General features: G+C 42.7%; 1 protein-coding gene across 1 annotated transcript in view; it reads left to right on the forward strand.

The window, feature by feature from the left end:
• The window catches only part of LOC139384605 (ADAMTS-like 3), a 314,459-nt gene that overhangs the window by 7,884 nt on the left and 288,030 nt on the right, over positions 1-18,545 (forward strand). The gene's annotated exons all lie outside the window — the stretch shown is intronic.

Here is an 18,545-nt window from a genome sequence, read left to right on the forward strand (position 1 = left end):
TAGACAACAAGGAATCCACAGAGTCCGACCAATTGGATCATGGTCTAAGTGTGCAGCGCCCATCATTGTTGGCTCAATAACCCCCATTTTTTATTTAACATTGTTATCAGGAAATATTCCAAAAGTATGTAAATTAGCTCTTGTGCTGCCCCTCCAGAAGGACGGGGATAGTAGTGATCTTAATAATTATCACCCCATTTCAAGGCTTCCTTTTCTAGATAAGATTATTGAATCCTTGGTAAATGTACAACTTTGCTATTTTTTGTCTGAGAAATGAATTTTGAATGTGAACCTCACAGGGTTCAGGCCTGGACAGAGCACTATTACAGCAACCACTCTAGTAGTTAATGATCTTGTCAATGCTTTACACACTACAATCAAATGTGCTGCTTTGTTTGTGGACTTGTCAAACACTTTTGATACTGTTGATCAGGCTATTTTATACGTTTTCCTCATTAGGCCTGAGCTCTGTCTCCTGTTCATGGTTTCAGGATTATCTTAGTGACAGAACTCAGGATGTTGTGATTGATGGGGTTAAGTCTGAATTTCTTGAAGTATGTGAAGGTGTACCACAGGGGTTGATTTTGGGTCCTGCTCTCTTCACTATTTACTGTATATACAAACCATTGGTCAGTCTGTTAAAAATGGTGAACTTCATCTATATGCAGATGATAGTATTATGTCTGCTACTGCCCGACTTGATCTGACTGTTGATCTGACTGTTTGATCTGGCTGTTGATCAGGCTGTTGATCTGAATGTTGATCTGAATGTTGATCTGGCTGTTTGATCTGGCTGTTTGATCTGGCTGTTTGATCTGGCTGTTTGATCTGGCTGTTTGATCTGGCTGTTGATCTGAATGTTGATCTGGCTGTTGATCTGGCTGTTTGATCTGGCTGTTTGATCTGGCTGTTTGATCTGGCTGTTTGATCTGGCTGTTTGATCTGGCTGTTGATCTGAATGTTGATCTGACTGTTGATCTGGCTGTGTCTAAACTACAGTCAGCTTTTAGAGCTATGCAGGAATCCCTTGCTGATTTAAAACTTGAAAACTAAATACATACTGTTTTGAAACTCTCTCAGAATGTTTCAGATGACCTACATGTTCACTCTTTAGATTTTTCTCCAATCAAACGTGTTCCCGCATATAAATACTTATGTCTTTGACGTTTTAAAAACATAGATGAACTGGTTAAGAAGCTAAGATTTAAAGTTGTTTTTTTTCTACAGAAACAGATGGTGCCTTTCTCTAAGCAGTAGGAAGCAGATCATTCAGTCAACCTTTTTATCTGTTCTTGTTTATGCAGCTGCTACTACACTCAAACCTTTGGATATCATCTACCGTAGTGCCCTTTGTTTTGTTACAGGGGAAGGTTTTAATACTCATCACTGTATCATCCTGTATCAAAAGGTTGTCTGGACTTGGCTAAAGACCCGTAGATCTCTACATTACTTCCTTTTTGTTTACAAGGCCCTGCTTCATAAACTTCCATCTTATCTAACTTTGCTTTTGAAGTATAGACACCTGAGTTGCCTAATCCATTCATGTGATTGGTTAACTGTTGAGGTTCCTAGGGTCTCCACAGAGCGAGGTAAATCTGCTTTTAGTGTTAATGCACCGTATTGCTGGAACAAAATTCGAAATACTTTTAATCTTGATGTTCCGGTGCCGTTCTGATTGGGGACTTATTGTGGAGGAATGTCTTTTTTTTCTGGGTGATTTGTGATGTTTTATTTGAATGTGTATAGTTTGGGTGTAATGTGTTGTTGTAAATACGGGGCGCATTTGCAAAAGAGACCCAGGTCTCAATATGTTGTCCCTAAAGGTTAAATAAAAAATAATAATATGGATAGACACAGATGTACGCATGACTGCTCTCACACACACACACACACACACACACACACACACACACACACACACACACACACACACACACACACACACACGGATGCATACTCACATAGGCAGGCACATGCACTCAGGTAGGCTTTCCCTCTCTCTCCTTCTCTCTTTCCCCCTCTCTCTCTTCTCTCTTTCTCTCACACACAGCTGCCAGGGGTCTTTCACCGGCCACACCTGTGGCTTAGCCTCCCTTTGTGACCAGTGGAACAGAGGCTCACACAGGCCCTGTGTGTGTGGGAGAGAGAGAGACTGAGAGTGAGAGGGCGTGAGAGAGACAGCAAGAGAGACTGAGAGAGAGAGATGGAGGGAGAGAGAGAGAGGGAGGGAGAGAGAGAGAGAGAGAGAGAGAGAGAGAGAGAGAGAGAGAGAGAGAGAGTCTCCTAGGGAACAGATGGAGGGGAACACATTATATCAGCTGAGTGCTTTAGCAGATAGCATGTCCAGGTTTATTTGTAATTCTGTTGAGTTCATGTCTCCATAATATATCAGTTGTCCATTCCCCCACTTTATCTCTCACACACACACACACACACACACACACACACACACACACACACACACACACACACACACACACACACACACACACACACACACACACACACACACACACACACACACACACACACACACTCCAACTGTGCCTCTCTTAGCTGCATATCGCCCCAGTAATGAGTTAACTGCATAAAACGACGTGCTAAACTCCTTAAAGTCTCTTAAAAGTGCTGATTTCACCACATTTGTGATCACGTGTCGCTGTAAATACTGCTGCTGACAGGAGCAAGGGACACAGCTTGCTCAGTCAGAGCACCGGCCTCCAGAATGCTGCAGTGATTTGTAACTTAGACCTCAAAACACTCCTCTTTCTCCCCTAAACGCTGTTTTCCCGGACCCAGAGTAGCCCTTTCCTGCAGTCAATGACCAAAAGCGCCCTCTTTGGCCTCATGGGTGGAATGTTATTACTTTTTCATAATTTCATAATTATTGAAGATACTTTTTTTTACGACATCTGGTGTGTCAATGTCAAACAGTTAAGTTATATTTCAGTCTTCTGTGATCTATATAAAGTGTAATATTGGGATGTTATACATTTCAACTCTATATCTGACATGGTACATTTTTATTTTTTATTAGTCCAGAACCATGTGTGTGAGGTGTATACTTTTGTTTCAAAGTAGATTTGCTTAACACTACAAATAATCTCTCTGTGTGGCCCTGATTTAGCCCACTGCAGTAATTGAAGAAGGCATCTATTTATCCTTCAAAAGTTTAACTCATTTAAATGTTTTCTTAAAAAAAAAAAACTGACTAATTACGGATGGTCTGTTGCCGGTCAACGTATGAGCCCCATACCGTCTTGGGCTCAATGTTAGTCTCCATTTTTTACGGAATTCGTGACTGATACAAAATCTCTGAATCTCTGTGTGGCCCGCTGTAATCTACTCCTGACCTGTACTATAATGTAAACTCAATGGAGAATGTCCACTGAAAGTGTTTTTCTGTTGAAGCGTGAGGGAAAGATTAAACTTGGTGGTGGAATGTTTTGGGCATTGGACAGTAGAGTCAGCCAGCCAGCCAGCCAGCCAGATAGCCAGTCAGTCAGGTCAAATGAGGATTAGTAGGGTGGAGGGTTATGGGGGCTGTAGTTAGGGAAGGGTGGGGAGTTATGGGGGCTGTAGTTAGTAGGTCCATGCTTGGCTGGGTGTCCGCCTGGATTATGACAAGCAGATGTGGGATTAGACTCACGCTTGATTGGCTTTTATTGTTGCCGTGGTTTTCTAGAGGTGCTGTAAGACTTAGAGCTCTGCTTTCCTCCTCTTCAATTTCTCTCTTTCTCTTGATCTCTCTCTCGATCTCTCTCTCCTTCTTTCAGTGTCACTCTTTCTCTCTGTCTCTATCTCTCTATCCCCCCTTTCTCTCTCTCTGTAACCTCTTTCCTGTCTCTGTCTGTCTTTCCTGTATCTCTCCCTTCCCCTCTTTCTCCCTGTCTCTATCTCTCTATCCCCCCTTTCTCGCTCTCTGTAATCTCTTTCCTGTCTCTGTCTTTGTCTTTCCTGTATCTCTCTCTCTCTCCCTCCCCCTCTTTCTCTCTCTCTGCCTCAGACTCCAGAGGTTACTGAGTACAAAAGTTCACTACTGGTATTGCGCTGTTATTCAGGCATCCATTTTGACAGATTTAGCTCAGGTCAACAGGTCAAAACGTTGTTGTTGTGTTCATTGGCAACAGAAAATAGTGAGAAGACTGTGTGTGTGTGTGTGTGGTGTGTGTGTGTGTGTGTGTATATAGACTCAGGAATAGAAGAATAGACAGTAGAGGTCGACCGATTAATCGGAATGGGCGATTAATTAGGGCCGATTTCTAGTTTTCATAACAATCAGAGATCGGTATTTTTGGACGCAGATTTTGCAGATTACATTTATTTTTTATTTTTTTTTACATCTTTATTTAATCTTTATTTAACTAGGCAAGTCAGTTAAGAACACATTCTGATTTACAATGACGGCCTAGGAACGGTGGGTTAACTGCCTGTTCAGGGGCAGAACAACAGATTTTTACCTTGTCAGCTCGGGGATTCAATCTTGCAACCTTACGGTTAACTAGTCCAACGGAATAATAAATGTTTTCTTTTCGAGATGATAGTTTCCGGATTTGACCATATTAATGACCTAAGGCTTGTATTTCTGTGTGTTATTATGTTATAATTAAGTCTATGATTTGATATTTGATAGAGCAGTCTGACTGAGCGATGGTAGGTAGCAGCAGGCTCGTAAGCATTCATTCAAACAGCACTTTTGTGCGTTTTGCCAGCAGCTCTTCGCCGTGCTTCAAGCTGTTTATGACTTCAAGCCTATCAACTCCCGAGATGAGGCTGGTGTAACCGATGTGAAATGGCTAGCCAGTTAGCGAGGTGTGCACTAATAGCGTTTCAAACGTCACTTGCTCTGAGACTTGGAGTAGTTGTTCCCCTTGCTCTGCATGGGTAACGCTGCTTCGAGGGTGGCTGTTGTCAATGTGTTCCTGTTTCGAGCCCAGGTAGCGGCGAGGAGAGGGATGGAAGCTATACTGTTACACTGGCAATACTAAAGTGCCTATAAGAACATCCAATAGTCAAAGGTATATGAAATACAAATCGTATAGAGAGAAATGGTCCTATAATTCCTATAATAACTACAACCTAAAACTTCTTACCTGGGAATATTGAAAACTCATGTTAAAAGGAACCACCAGCTTTCATATGTTCTCATGTTCTGAGCAAGGAACTTAAACGGTAGCTTTCTTACATGGCACATATTGCACTTTTACTTTCTTCTCCAACACTTTGTTTTTGCATTATTTGAACCAAATTGAATATGTTTCATTATTTATTTGAGGCTAAATAGATTTTATTCACTTGAATAAGAGTTCATTCAGTATTGTTGTAATTGTCATTATTACAAATAAATTTAAAAAATCGTCCGATTAATTGGTATCGGCTTGTTTTGGTCATCCAATAATCGGTATCAGTATCGGCGTTGAAAAATCATAAGCGGTCGACCTCTAATAGACGGCCACATGGCTGTTATCTCCCTCTGACGATGGTGTTGGGGTAACAGCTACGTAATCACAGGGTGTTCTTCTTGGAGCCTTCCTGACATCAACACCTTCTCTCTGTAGTGGAGGGAGACTCAAAACACTCAGAGGGTATTAGCACTGCTAACGCGTTTTCTCCAAAGACTACTTTCTGGTGAGCAGGTATCCACGTTGTCGCACCACAGAGATTTTCATTGCAATCCAGTGAAGGATACACAGTATGTGTGCTAGAGACTGTAGCTGCCCTGTAGGCAGAGGAGGGTGGGGTGGGAGTGGTGTTCCCATGGCTCCTGTTTGGATACAGAGGGGTTAAGGGGGCACACAGTAACCACATTGTGTTTGAACAGCTGTCTGTTACAAACAACAGACTGAGTGATGACAGGAAGTCACCTGGGAGGTCAACAGGAAGAGGAAGTGGTCAGGGGTAGATTTGATGTCACTCTATACTGTGATAAAGGCACAAAGGAGAAATGGCTTTCACAATAAAACCATGGAAATCCCTGAGGGAGATGGTCTCTGTGTGGGTTATAGAGGGAATAGTATGTTAACTTGTTATTATCCATTAATGCAGGTTTTCAAAGCAGTCCCAGCGTGAATCTCCCAATATCAACCCCTCCCTCCCTCCCTCTCTTTCTCTCAACATGTCAACCCCTCCCTCCCTCCATCCCTCCCTCCCTCTTATTCTCTCAACATGTCAACCTCTCCATCCCTCCATCCCTCCCACTTTTTCTCTCAACATGTCAACCTCTCCCTCCCACTTTTTCTCTCAACATGTCAACCTCTCCCTCCCACTTTTTCTCTCAACATGTCAACCTCTCCCTCCCACTTTTTCTCTCAACATGTCAACCTCTCCATCCCTCCGTCCCTCCCACTTTTTCTCTTAACATGTCAACCTCTCCCTCCCACTTTTTTTCTCAACATGTCAACCTCTCCCTCCCACTTTTTCTCTCAACATGTCAACCTCTCCATCCCTCCGTCCCTCCCACTTTTTCTCTCAACATGTCAACCTCTCCCTCCCACTTTTTTTCTCAACATGTCAACCTCTCCCTTCCTCTCTACCTCTTTTCCTCTCAACATGGGAGGAAACTCACTGATGAGGAGATTTAGCAGTTCACAGAAACATCACGTGTGCTGTTAGCTGACTCTGTTGTGACTCTTGTCTTGGTTTGGGTGGATTCTACCATGGGTTCATGGTATTGCACTGGGGCCTTAAGATCTACTCTTTATAGTAGGGGTACACTTGGTGTAGTGGGTGTGTTTGGGTGTAGTGTTGTTGATTCACCACAAGTGTGTGTGTTAGTCTACAGTGTATTTGTGTGTTACTGTGCAAGCTTGGAGTGTGTTGTCAATCTTGTGCTGAGGCCCCTAACACCACAATTCAGTGTTAGCATGTTGTCAATCTTCTACAGGGGCCCCTATAACCCAATTTTGAGGCCCTTGGATGCTATCCATATTTGATTCTGCCATTCAAACTGCCCTGGCAGCCACAGGCACCAGTCCTTCACAAATTGGACTCCATTAGATCCTTGCAGGCAATAGCATTAGCGCTAGCGTCGTCGCTAGCCAGTCTCTCAGTGTCAATCATTAGCATGGATTTCACAGCTCTGTTCAAAGGGGAAACCCAAAACCCTGGCGCAGGATGATAATAGTAAGTGCAATCTGGAGTACAATCTGGAGTAATGTAATTTTGACCATGTGGCTGGGCTAGTGACGGCGGCTAGCCTAGCGTGTCTTAGCGTGTTTTGTGTTATCGCCGTTGTCCTTGTTTATTCACAGTTTGGCTCCTGTTTATTTTTCGGTAGTGGATTCATTACGTCTCGGAATGTCGTTATCAAGACGAGTCTTGCTGGTGCATTTCCTTTCTGTGGTTTATTATTGATATTACTCCAGCCCCGGCTGACTCTCTCTCACAGCTGTATGTGTGCCTGCGTGTGTGCATGTGTGTATGTGCGTGCATGTGTACGTACGTGTGTGTGTTTCAGCCATCCATTTAGCAAAACTCTTTCCCTGCCAGGAACAAAATCATTTTCACGTGTGGGTGTTATTAAAGGGACAGTGCAGTCAATTCTCCTGTTTTTTAATGATATTTCCACACGTGAAAATTATGACAATGCACTTTTAGTGTAAGAGCTTTAAAAAGAAAAACACCTGGAATTTTAGCCTGTTCAGAGGGGAGGGAATTTTTGACCCACAGCATGACATCACAATCACACCTGATTATTCTGATTATTTGCATATGTGTCCTCCTACATTAAAGGGGTAAGCGGGGTAGCCTGTTAAACTCTGAGTGGTTGTTTTGGATGATGTACAGTACACCTGTGGTACCCACTCTGTTCATTTCAGTCAGTAAATAGAAAGTGACATATCATTTAAAAGCTACTGCACTTGTCTTTTTGGAAATGAAACCCAAACCTTACTACTGGCAATGTCATAAGAATGCCCCCCCCCTTCATATTCATAGAGTATGAAATTTAGGTCAAGTCACGAAAAGTGCAAAAATGTTGCATGCATGGAAAATGCCATTTGGGGTGCCATGTGGGACACAGATTGCTTTTACATCTTGTGGTGGAACAGCTAACACACCAGCTGCCTGTGGGCCCTGGTCAAATGTAGTGCCCTATATAGGGAATAGAGTGACATCTGGGACTCAGCAAAGAACTATGAACTCTGGAGGATAGCAAACTAATGTTCCCTAATAAAAGACACATAGTGAAGGGATGCGAGGCAGAAGTAGTGGTTCTCACATACTGTTTGAAGGGCTTGTGAATGGATCAGTGGGTGAGGAGGTGTAGCTGTTCAAAGCAGATTAGCTAACTCTCTCTCTGCCTGTTTATTGAAATATCTGCCCATGTCTGTTTCTCAACCTCCGATCTGTGGACAGTTTATGTCCCAGGGATGGTACTCATCGGTCCCTCAGATGGTAGACTGACAATCTCTATACTTGTTACAGTGAGGGAAAAAAGTATTTGATCCCCTGCTGATTTTGTACGTTTGCCCACTGACAAAGAAATGATCAGTCTATAATTTTAATGGTAGGTTAATTTGAAGAGTGAGAGACAGAATAACAACAAAAAAAATCCAGAAAAACGCATGTTAAAAATGTTATACATTTATTTGCATTTTAATGAGGGAAATTAGTATTAATTACTATTAATGTTAATACCATTTAAATGTTGTTGTTTTTTGCATTGGATATATTTACCATATCATATAGAGACCGACACATAAACCTTTTACCTTATCATAAGTAGACATCATTTCAAATTATGAAATCCTTACATTAGAAATAAAAACAACAATTTTGTTATGAATTGAACTTTAATTAAATGAGTTGACTCTTCACATTGGTGATTTCACTGAACAACAAAAGAAAGGGAATATTGAATGAACCCCAATGATCCGTCGCATCTCCCAAAAATGTTTTCAACATATATCTGTAAAATGATGAACTACAACTTTGGTTGTCTTCCTCAGGCTTCCTTGTCTTCTCCCTGGACCTCCACCTCTTGAACATCAGACTCTCTCTGAGTCCTCATCTTCACTGTCACTTTCCAACCTTGTTGAGGATGGCTCGTTGTCAGGCTCAAAAAGCCTCAAATGTGCCTGGATGGACACCAATTTTTCAACCCTTGTATTGGTCAGCCTGTTGCGTGCTTTGGTGTGTGTGTTCCCAAACAGGGACCAGTTGCGCTCTGAGGCGGCTGATGTTGGTGGGATTTGGATGATGATGGAGGCAACACGGGAAAAGAGCCTCAGATCCACAAAGTCCCTTCCACCAGGTGGCTGATGACTGCTTCAGCTCATCTGCAATGTAGAGACTGGTATGTCTGTTGTCCCTTGTGTCTGTGCTCTTGTAGAATACTGGTTGAGGGGTGGAGATGATGTAGTTAATTATTCCTTGCCCACGAACATTCAACCTCATCAGAGATTATTGCAATACAGTCCGCTTTCTCTATGATTTGCTTGACCTTCACTTGAACTTGAACTCTGCATCCTGCAAATGTGTAGATAAAGCATGTCTGGTTGGAGGGGTGTATGCTGGGCAAAGAACATTCAGAAATCTCTTCCAATACACATTGCCTGTGAGCATCAGAGGTGAACCAGTTGCATATACAGCTCGAGCAAGATATTCATCAGCATTTTTCTGATTCCAGGAGGACCATGAGCTGTTGCTATCGATAAGGTGTCTGATTCATCATTTTCACCTTGAATAGAAGTAGAGGGACTTTTGTCAGAGGTTGCTTGTTGTGAGCGCTGAGGGAACTTTATGCACTTGGCTAGATGATTCTGCATCTTTGTTGCATTCTTCACATATTATTTGCCACAGTATTTGCAAATGTACACAGCTTTTCCTTCTACATTTGTTGCAGTGAAATGTCTCCACACATCAGACATGGCATTTTCCTGTGAAGATTAGACAAAATAAAATACAATTCCATGTACAGATAAATAGTTAAGCAGATAGATTTAACAACTTTCTTAATAAGATAAATGTTTTAAAATGAAACATGTATGGAAACAGCTGAATTAACACTCATCAGTTAGCAGGCTCAAGCAAGTTAAAATCCACATGGTAGCAAAAACTAACTATCAGAAATTGTTAACAAGTTAGAAATCATTTAAACACACTTTGCTGTAGGCTACTATTTACTGGTTAACAAAAACTCATGTCATATAAAATATATTCACCCCACCCAGTACTGTAATCAATATATTCACCCCACCCAGTACTGTAATCAATATATTCACCCCACCCAGTACTGTAATCAATATATTTACCCCACCCAGTACTGTAATCAATATATTCACCCCACCCAGTACTGTAATCAATATATTCACCCACCCAGTACTGTAATCAATATATTCACCCCACCCAGTACTGTAATCAATATATTCACCCCACCCAGTACTGTAATCAATATATTTACCCCACCCAGTACTGTAATCAATATATTCACCCCACCCAGTACTGTAATCAATATATTCACCCCCACCCAGTACTGTAATCAATATATTCACCCCACCCAGTACTGTAATCAATATATTCACCCCACCCAGTACTGTAATCAATATATTCACCCCACCCAGTACTGTAATCAATATATTCACCCCACCCAGTACTGTAATCAATATATTCACCCCACCCAGTACTGTAATCAAAACTTACCAGAAAGCATGTAGTCCTTGGCTCAGACTGTGTAGTAGTGTGGTTTCAATAGCATCTCATTAGTGTGCAAGATTTTGAGAATTAGCTGTACATGTCATGGAAGAGTGTACTGCACATGTGATGGAAGAATGCACTGTGAATGCAGAGGGTTGTAATTCCATTGAATTGGGGATAGTTTAACCAAAATATGCCATAAGTCCTAGAATTGCCTTGTGTATCCCACAAAAAAGGATCACTGTTATAAGCAATATTTTGGGGAAAATGTCCAGAAAATGTCCTAACATTTCCCGGAAAGTTTCCAACCCTTTGCAACCCTACTTGCAGGTCTCTGCTATAGAAGAGTTATTACAGCACATCTAGTATGGTACCAAACTAGGCTGCTCTGCTCTGCCTGCTCCCTCATCTTCTCTCTAATGCAGGTTCAATGTCAGCAGCCCTGGTATTTGAGCCAAAGCTGAAGAGTGAAAAGATCACTTTCTGTCCTCACACCTCAGGCACCAGTCACCTCTTCACCCCACAGCTGAACCTCTACTGAGGACTGCTCTATGGCCAACCCTGTGGCCTGCATGGGCCAATGTGTGCGTGTGTGTGTGGTGTGTGTGGTGTGTATGTGAGATGTGTGTGTGTGTTGTGTGTGTGGTGTGTATGTGAGGAGCAAGTCACAGGCTTGTGTGAAAGACTCTTTCATTCACATGGACAGTGTGTCCATTCAGTCTCCTCTCAGCTGCAAACACACTGGCTCCATTTCCACTCTGGGTTCTCTGCCAATCAGCTGGTTGGAATCTGTTTCTCTCTCCTCTCTGTCACTGTCTATCTGATTTATCTCACTCCCCCCCCCCCCCCCCCCCCCCCACTGATTCCTCCACTTTCAAGTGGGCCACGTATGCAATCTCCAGAATGATTAAATCAACGATTTAAAGTTACAGTTGCGCTTCAGTTTATGTGACAAAATAACAAAGTATACTGTAGAGAATCATTGTACCATCTAAACTGCAGTGAAGTATATTTTCCAGAACCAAAAATATTGTTAATTCAGCTGTTTGAAGCTGGTGTACAAAACAGAAAGTAAAAAATGCAAAAACAAAATGGGAAGCATGGAAATGGCACACGTAGAACATATCTACCGCTTCTTAGACTTGCTTTTAAGTAGAATGATAGATCTATAACTCAATTTCTATGTGAATTTGGTTGGTGTTCCCAAAAAGTTATATATTGCCACTTTAAAACTTCTAAATTAAAATTTTAAAGAAGTATCATCATATAGAATAGAACTTTATTATTCCCACAACTAACAATCAGCACAGAACACACATTTGGGAGGAGCACAGCGTAGGGCGTCATTACAGAAAGCAAACATTTTAATAATAGTTTTTATTTAAATTGATCAAAGTCAACAACAAAAACTACATATATTATAGGGATGTAAAATAAAATAAAAAATAGAGTTAATCGCAGGATTTGCAATGTTCAAATTCTTAATTTGTTCGAATTAAGCTGTAATTTAAGATTTTCTTACAAAAAAGCATTAAAAGAATATTGACGTCCTGATTTTTCTAAAGTGATGGTTAGCAACATTAGGTCAATTAAGAAAGCACACTTTCGTTAACCTCAATGTCAACTTGTTTTTAGATTGCTTTGTTGGTTTTAAGCTGTATATATTATGTATTTGGGATGTTTTCAGTGTATTTTGAGTGCTTTCAGACAATGCAAGTTATCGCGTAAAAATAAATGATGCACAGAAATTACAAGAAGTTAATTGGAGTTATTTGATTAACTCTGACAGCCCTAATTATTTATGGTAATTCTTAATATTTTTTTCCCAATGATAGTTTCCCCCTCATCTGATCGACACGTCCCTCAAACCTTTATAATCCGATTGTCATAGGGTTGGATGGGATGCCTCATGATATCACTCTCGCCTGAGGCCTTTAGTCCAAACTGGTATCTGTATCACCCTGTTCATCCTGTAGCCTGTTCTGCAGGAAAACTTTGTCTTTGGTTTTTGGATTGTCTTTGCATATCCATGCTCTGTAGTCACATCTAGGTTAGGTGTGGAGTAGATGCCTCTCCTATCAACTTGCCCTCTTCACCCTGGTACCCAGATCTTTCCGTTAAATGTGACGGGCCATGGGCGACACACGCCATTAAACCTCTTCACACTCCATTAACATTCCCTGCTATTGGTCCATCTCTCATAACAACCATCCATCACGGCGATAGTGACAGGAAGTGTTACCCTGGTGAGGGAAGCATTCTGGAATCTGTGGATGTCTGAGCTATTTGCCTCTGGAGAGATGAGCTAGAGATGACGTAGCGCTCTGAAGGGATGCCAGTCGGGAATACAGATCAGGAATACCACACTTCCAGCAGGGCATTAACGTGGGAAAACAGCAGGGCTTTGTTCAACAGGGCACAACGTTGTGCAACGTTCAGTTGAATGAAAAAGGTTGTTGAAGAACATTGCGATTATAGCGGCTCAGGGGGCGAGTGCAGGGCCGTGCACAGACCTTTCAGGGGCAGATGCTCAAAATGAACCCCCTCCCCCCGCTTGAAAAAAATGAATACATTTATAATTAATTTGAAATTCATAACAAACCAGATGTGTTGTTGTTGTATTGCATATTTGTTTCTGCAACAACACTCAATCATCATCACAAAGTGTAAGCAATCTAGTTACAGTGCCTCCTAAAGACATGATTGACATGGGGGAAAGAGGGTGGACAACACTCACTCATCATCACAAAGTGTAAGCAATCTAGTTACAGTGCCTCCTAAAGACATGATTGACATGGGGGAAAGAGGGTGGACAATCAGCTGATCATTCATGTTGTTGATTGATGTAAATATGCTACTTAGTTATCTCCATTTATTTGACTGATTGTGATTTACCTCTCTATGTATTTCTGCCTCTCTCTGCTGCGCATCAGCCAACCAGACTGAATATTGATTTAGGCTAAATGAAATGTTATCAAGTGATAATGAAATGTTATGCTGCTGTGGCAGTACTGTTGTATTTAAACTAGGGAGCTAGACAGACACTTGACTGGTGACCGCATCTCTCAAGCTGTGCATGTTTAGATAGCGGGCACGCGCAATCTCTGTACAGGCCATAATGGGGAAAAGGGGCAACCGGGCATGGGGGGGGGGGGGGGGGGGGGGGGGGGGGCAAACTTGACAATGACTTGCGGGCAGTGGGTTCCGAACAACAATAAAAAAGAGCTATACAAAAAAGTCCTAACACCACAAAAAGGGCACTTTGGAGATAGGAAGGGCAAAGGGTCATGTGCTCTGCACAGGTAGAGCCTGTCTGTGCACGTGCCTGGGTCCGTGTGTACTGCAGCTGCTGCACAAGTTTTTAAATTCCAAATGGTGACACTCTCATATGGTCACACCCTGCTACACCCAACAAACCGTCATAGAAGTAGCAAATTGTTTAATGAACTGAATGCGTTCCCTTTTCCAAAGTTTCTCCCAGAGTTTCCCACAGACATTCATGTCAGAATTACTCATAGACTGTCTACATGGCAGCTTCAGAGACTTATGCTTCATAGTCAAGAGGCAGTGTTTCCCTTGAAGAAGCCTTCTGGGCAGCAACAATTTCCATTGAAACCAGTTGAAACCAAAGTATTTCAGGTGGGGGGAGATAGATATGACTTTGAAGAGGTCAACACCTCTAAATAATGGTTTCTTCCAAGAGGGGCTCTTTACATTTTCTTAAACTCAGGGGGCGGCTTTAGTTTAGCTTTCAACTTCGTTCTGATAAGCAACTGGATATAATTGGAACGCTTTGAACTCTTAACAGCACTGTTATTAATACTGTGTGTGTACTCCCCCTAAACCTTACCCTCTCTGAACAGCGAAGTAGATAAGACGGTCCATCCATAATGCCTAGCTAGGCCAAAGGGGTCCAAAGTGGTCCCAATTGGGCCAACTCGTTGGAATCTATGCTTCTGTTGTGGGATTTTCTTTTGGGTCCAGCCAGCCCTTCAGTACCCTTAGTAGTACCCTTTCAAATGTTCTTTCTAGGGGAATTGGATTTTTGTCAATTGCCCCATGTCGTGATGTGTCTCTTAATTGTCCCAGGAAGAAAGCTGTGATTATTTGGCTGTGTATACACACACTCACGCACTGATACGCACTCACGCACTGATACACACACACACACACACACACACACACACACACACACACACACACACACACACACACACACTCTGTATCTGATGTTTCAAAAACACATTCTATTTAGATCTTCAAAAATGACCATCGTGGAATCAGAGTGTGTGTGTGTGTGTGTGTGTGTGTGTGTGTGTGTGTGTGTGTGTGTGTGTGTGTGTGTGTGTGTGTGTGTGTGTGTGTGTGTGTGTGTGTGTGTGTGTGTGTGTGTGTGTGTGTGTGTGTGTGTGTGTGTGTGTGTGTGTGTGTGTGTGTGTCAGTACAGGTTAAATCAAGATATTGTCCTACGAAGAAATGACCATTCATGGGTATCGTGGAATCAGAGTGTGCGGGTGTGTGTGTGTGTGTGTCAGTACAGGTTAAATCAAGATATTGTCCTGTGAAGAAAGGACCATTCATGGTAAAACATTTGTTGGGGGGTGACTCTGTGACTGGGATCACCAGTGGTGTGCTGGAGCTGAACAGATTAGTGTGTGTGTGTGTTTGTATATGTGTGTGTGTTTTGTATGAATAGAGATGTTATTGTTCCTACTCTACTGCCTCTGAGGATGAAAATAGACTTTTACACAATGAGATCAGACTTGACTTTCCCTCTCTATCACACCTGCTCTCTCTCTGTCTCTCTCTCACCACTAGTGGTGGGGTGGCTGGTGTGTTAGTTTTTAATCTGACTCTTTAACATTACTTTTCCCCCTCACTTGGCTGTAGATGATACTCCAAAAGGTTTTGGGATATTTAGTTCCCCTACCGAGATAGTAAACAGTCATATTTTCTGTAGTCAGGTTAATGTCATAGAGCCCCATTCATTCTGAAAGTGCCTAAAACACCTTATATACATTCCAACCCATGTTGGGGGAGGGTTTGTCCAGGGTTGGCCGTCATTGTAAAATAAGAATTTGTTTTTAACTGACTTGCCAAGTTAAATAAAGGTTACATTTAAAAATAATAATAATAAATAATATTAAATTAGTTCTTGACCAGGTTTGCACACATTGCAGCAGGGATTTTGGTCCACTCCTCCATACAGACTTCTCCAGACCTTTCAGGTTTCAGGGCTGTCGCTGGGCAATACGGACTTTCAGCTCCCGCCAAAGATTTTCTATTGGGTTCAGGTATGGAGACTGGCTAGGCCACTCCAGGACCTTGAAATGCTTCTTACGGAGCCACTCTTTAGTTGCCCTGGTTGTGTGTTTCGGGTCGTTGTCATTCTGGAAGACCCAGCCACGACCCATCTTCAATGCTCTTACTGAGGGAAGGAGGTTGTTGGCCAAGATCTCGCGATACATGGCCCCATCCATCCTCCCCTCAATACGGTGCAGTCGTCCTGTCCCCTTTGCAGAAAAGCATCCCCAAAGAATGATGTTTCCACCTCCATGCTTCACAGTTGGGATGGTGTTCTTGGGGTTGTACTCATCCTTCTTCTTCCTCCAAACACGGCAAGTGGAGTTTAGACCAAAAAGCTTTATTTTGTCTCATCAGACCTTCTCCCATTCCTCCTCTGGATCATCCAGATGGTCATTGGCAAAATTCAGACGGGCCTGGAAATGCGCTGGCTTGAGCAGGGGGACCTTGCGTGCACTGCAGGATTTTAATCCATGACGGCGTAATTTGTTACTAATGGTTTTCTTTGAGACTGTGGTCTCAGCTCTCTTCAGGTCATTGACCAGGTCCTGCCGTGTAGTTCTGGGCTGATCCCTCACCTTCCTAATGATCATTGATGCTTTACGAGGTGAGATCTTGCATGGATCCCCAGACCGAGGGTGATTGACCATCATCTTGAACTTCTTCCATTTTCTAATAATTGCGCCAACAGTTGTTGCCTTCTCACCAAGCTGCTTGCCTATTGTCCTGTAGCCCATCCCAGCCTTGTGCAGGTCTACAATTTTATCCCTGATGTCCTTACATAGCTCTCTGGTCTTGGCCATTGTGGAGAGGTTGGAGTCTGTTTGATTGAGTGTGTGGACAGGTGTCTTTTATACAGGTAACGAGTTCAAACAGGTGCAGTTAATACAGGTAATGAATGGAGAACAGGAGGGATTCTTAGAAAAACTAACAGATCTGTGAGAGCCGGAATTCTTACTGGTTGGTAGGTGATCAAATACTTATGTCATGCAATAAAATGCAAATAAATTACTTAAAAATCATACAATGTGATTTTCTGGATTTTTGTTTTAGATTCTGTCTCTCACAGTTGAAGTATACCTATGATAAAAATTACAGACCTCTACATGCTTTGTAAGTAGGAGAACCTGCAAAATCGGCTGTGTGTCAAATACTTGTTCTCCTCACTGTACATACATACATACATACATACATACACAGACTCACACACACGTGCATACACATACATACACCACGCATGCACGCACGCACGCACACTCACACACCCACACATGTACACACACACACACCACAGACACACTCTGGGGTGTTGTGTAAGCTATACTTAGTGGTGATTTCTCTGTCCCTACAGACATTGAAGCGATGCATGACCCTTGCAAAAGAGATCGAGAGACCGGGAGAGTGAGACAGAGAGAGAGAAAGAGAGTTACAGAGAGATAGAGATAGAGAGACAGAGACAGACAGAAAAAGAGACAGACAGAAAAAGAGAGAGACAGAGAGTCCGAGAGGGAGAGAGAGAGAGGGAGAGAGAGACCAGCTGTGCCCTCCAAAGGGCAGGATAGCCCAGACACGGTCACTCTAGTGGTGTGTAAACTCAATTAGAGGTCTTGCTGTTATGGTGGGCTGTTACGCCATGACCCAGTGACTTCACAGCGGGAGAGTGTGTGTGTGTGTATGTGTGTGTGTGTGTGTGTGTGTGTGTGTGTGTGTGTGTGTGTGTGTGTGTGTGTGTGTGTGTGTGTGTGTGTGTGTGTGTGTGTGTGTGTGTGTGTGTGTGTGTGTGTGTGTGTGCATGCAGGTGTGTGTTAGAGAGAGTGTGAGTCTGGCCAGATGTGGGCATAGACGGATTGCTGCTCCAAATGTGACTCATGGCTTCTTTCCAAACCTTTACAGGGGATATAGACACTCTGGGTGTGTGCTGCTTGATAGTGTTTTGGAGTGCTGTGAGGAGGGTCCAGCATCTGTGTGTGTGTGTGTTTGCACGTGTGAACGTGTGTTCAAGGGTACAGGCACTTTCTATAATTTATGGACCAGACAGAACCTATTCTGTAGTGCAAGACCAGTTTGATCAGAGACTGAAGGCTATCTCTCTGATTATTCTATGGTATTTGGAGCGACTGCACTGAATCATAAACAATATGTATGTATTTGTCTCTTAGTGATTCAACATTGTGTCTGTTCTACTCTGCCTGTGGTAATGCCTGTCAAACCCAGTGGACTCAGAGCCTGCTGTCTGAATCTGACAACCTCAGTGTCTCCACCAGCCAGCCTGTTTCCAGGGTAACTACTGTTTTAACCCTTTCAGACAGAATGGGCACCCTACTTAAAAGTCATGTCTGTCGACACCTGAGGGACTTACGTGTGTCTGTGTTTATTTTGGTTCCTCTGGTCCAGACTTATATATAGGGGGGGGGGGGGGGTCACAGGATGCACCCCAAATGGATCCATATTCCTTTCATAGTGCACTACTTTAGACCAGCGCCCATTGAGTTTTGGTCAAAACCAGTGCACTATATAGGGAATAGGGTGCCATTTGTGATGCAACCCCAGTTCATACAGATGGCAGTGTGCTTTGTGTGTCCGGGTGGGGTGGGGGACGAAGGGGG

This window comes from Oncorhynchus clarkii, chromosome 26, assembly GCF_045791955.1.
Source record: "Oncorhynchus clarkii lewisi isolate Uvic-CL-2024 chromosome 26, UVic_Ocla_1.0, whole genome shotgun sequence".
In the NCBI taxonomy this organism is placed as follows: domain Eukaryota; kingdom Metazoa; phylum Chordata; class Actinopteri; order Salmoniformes; family Salmonidae; genus Oncorhynchus; species Oncorhynchus clarkii.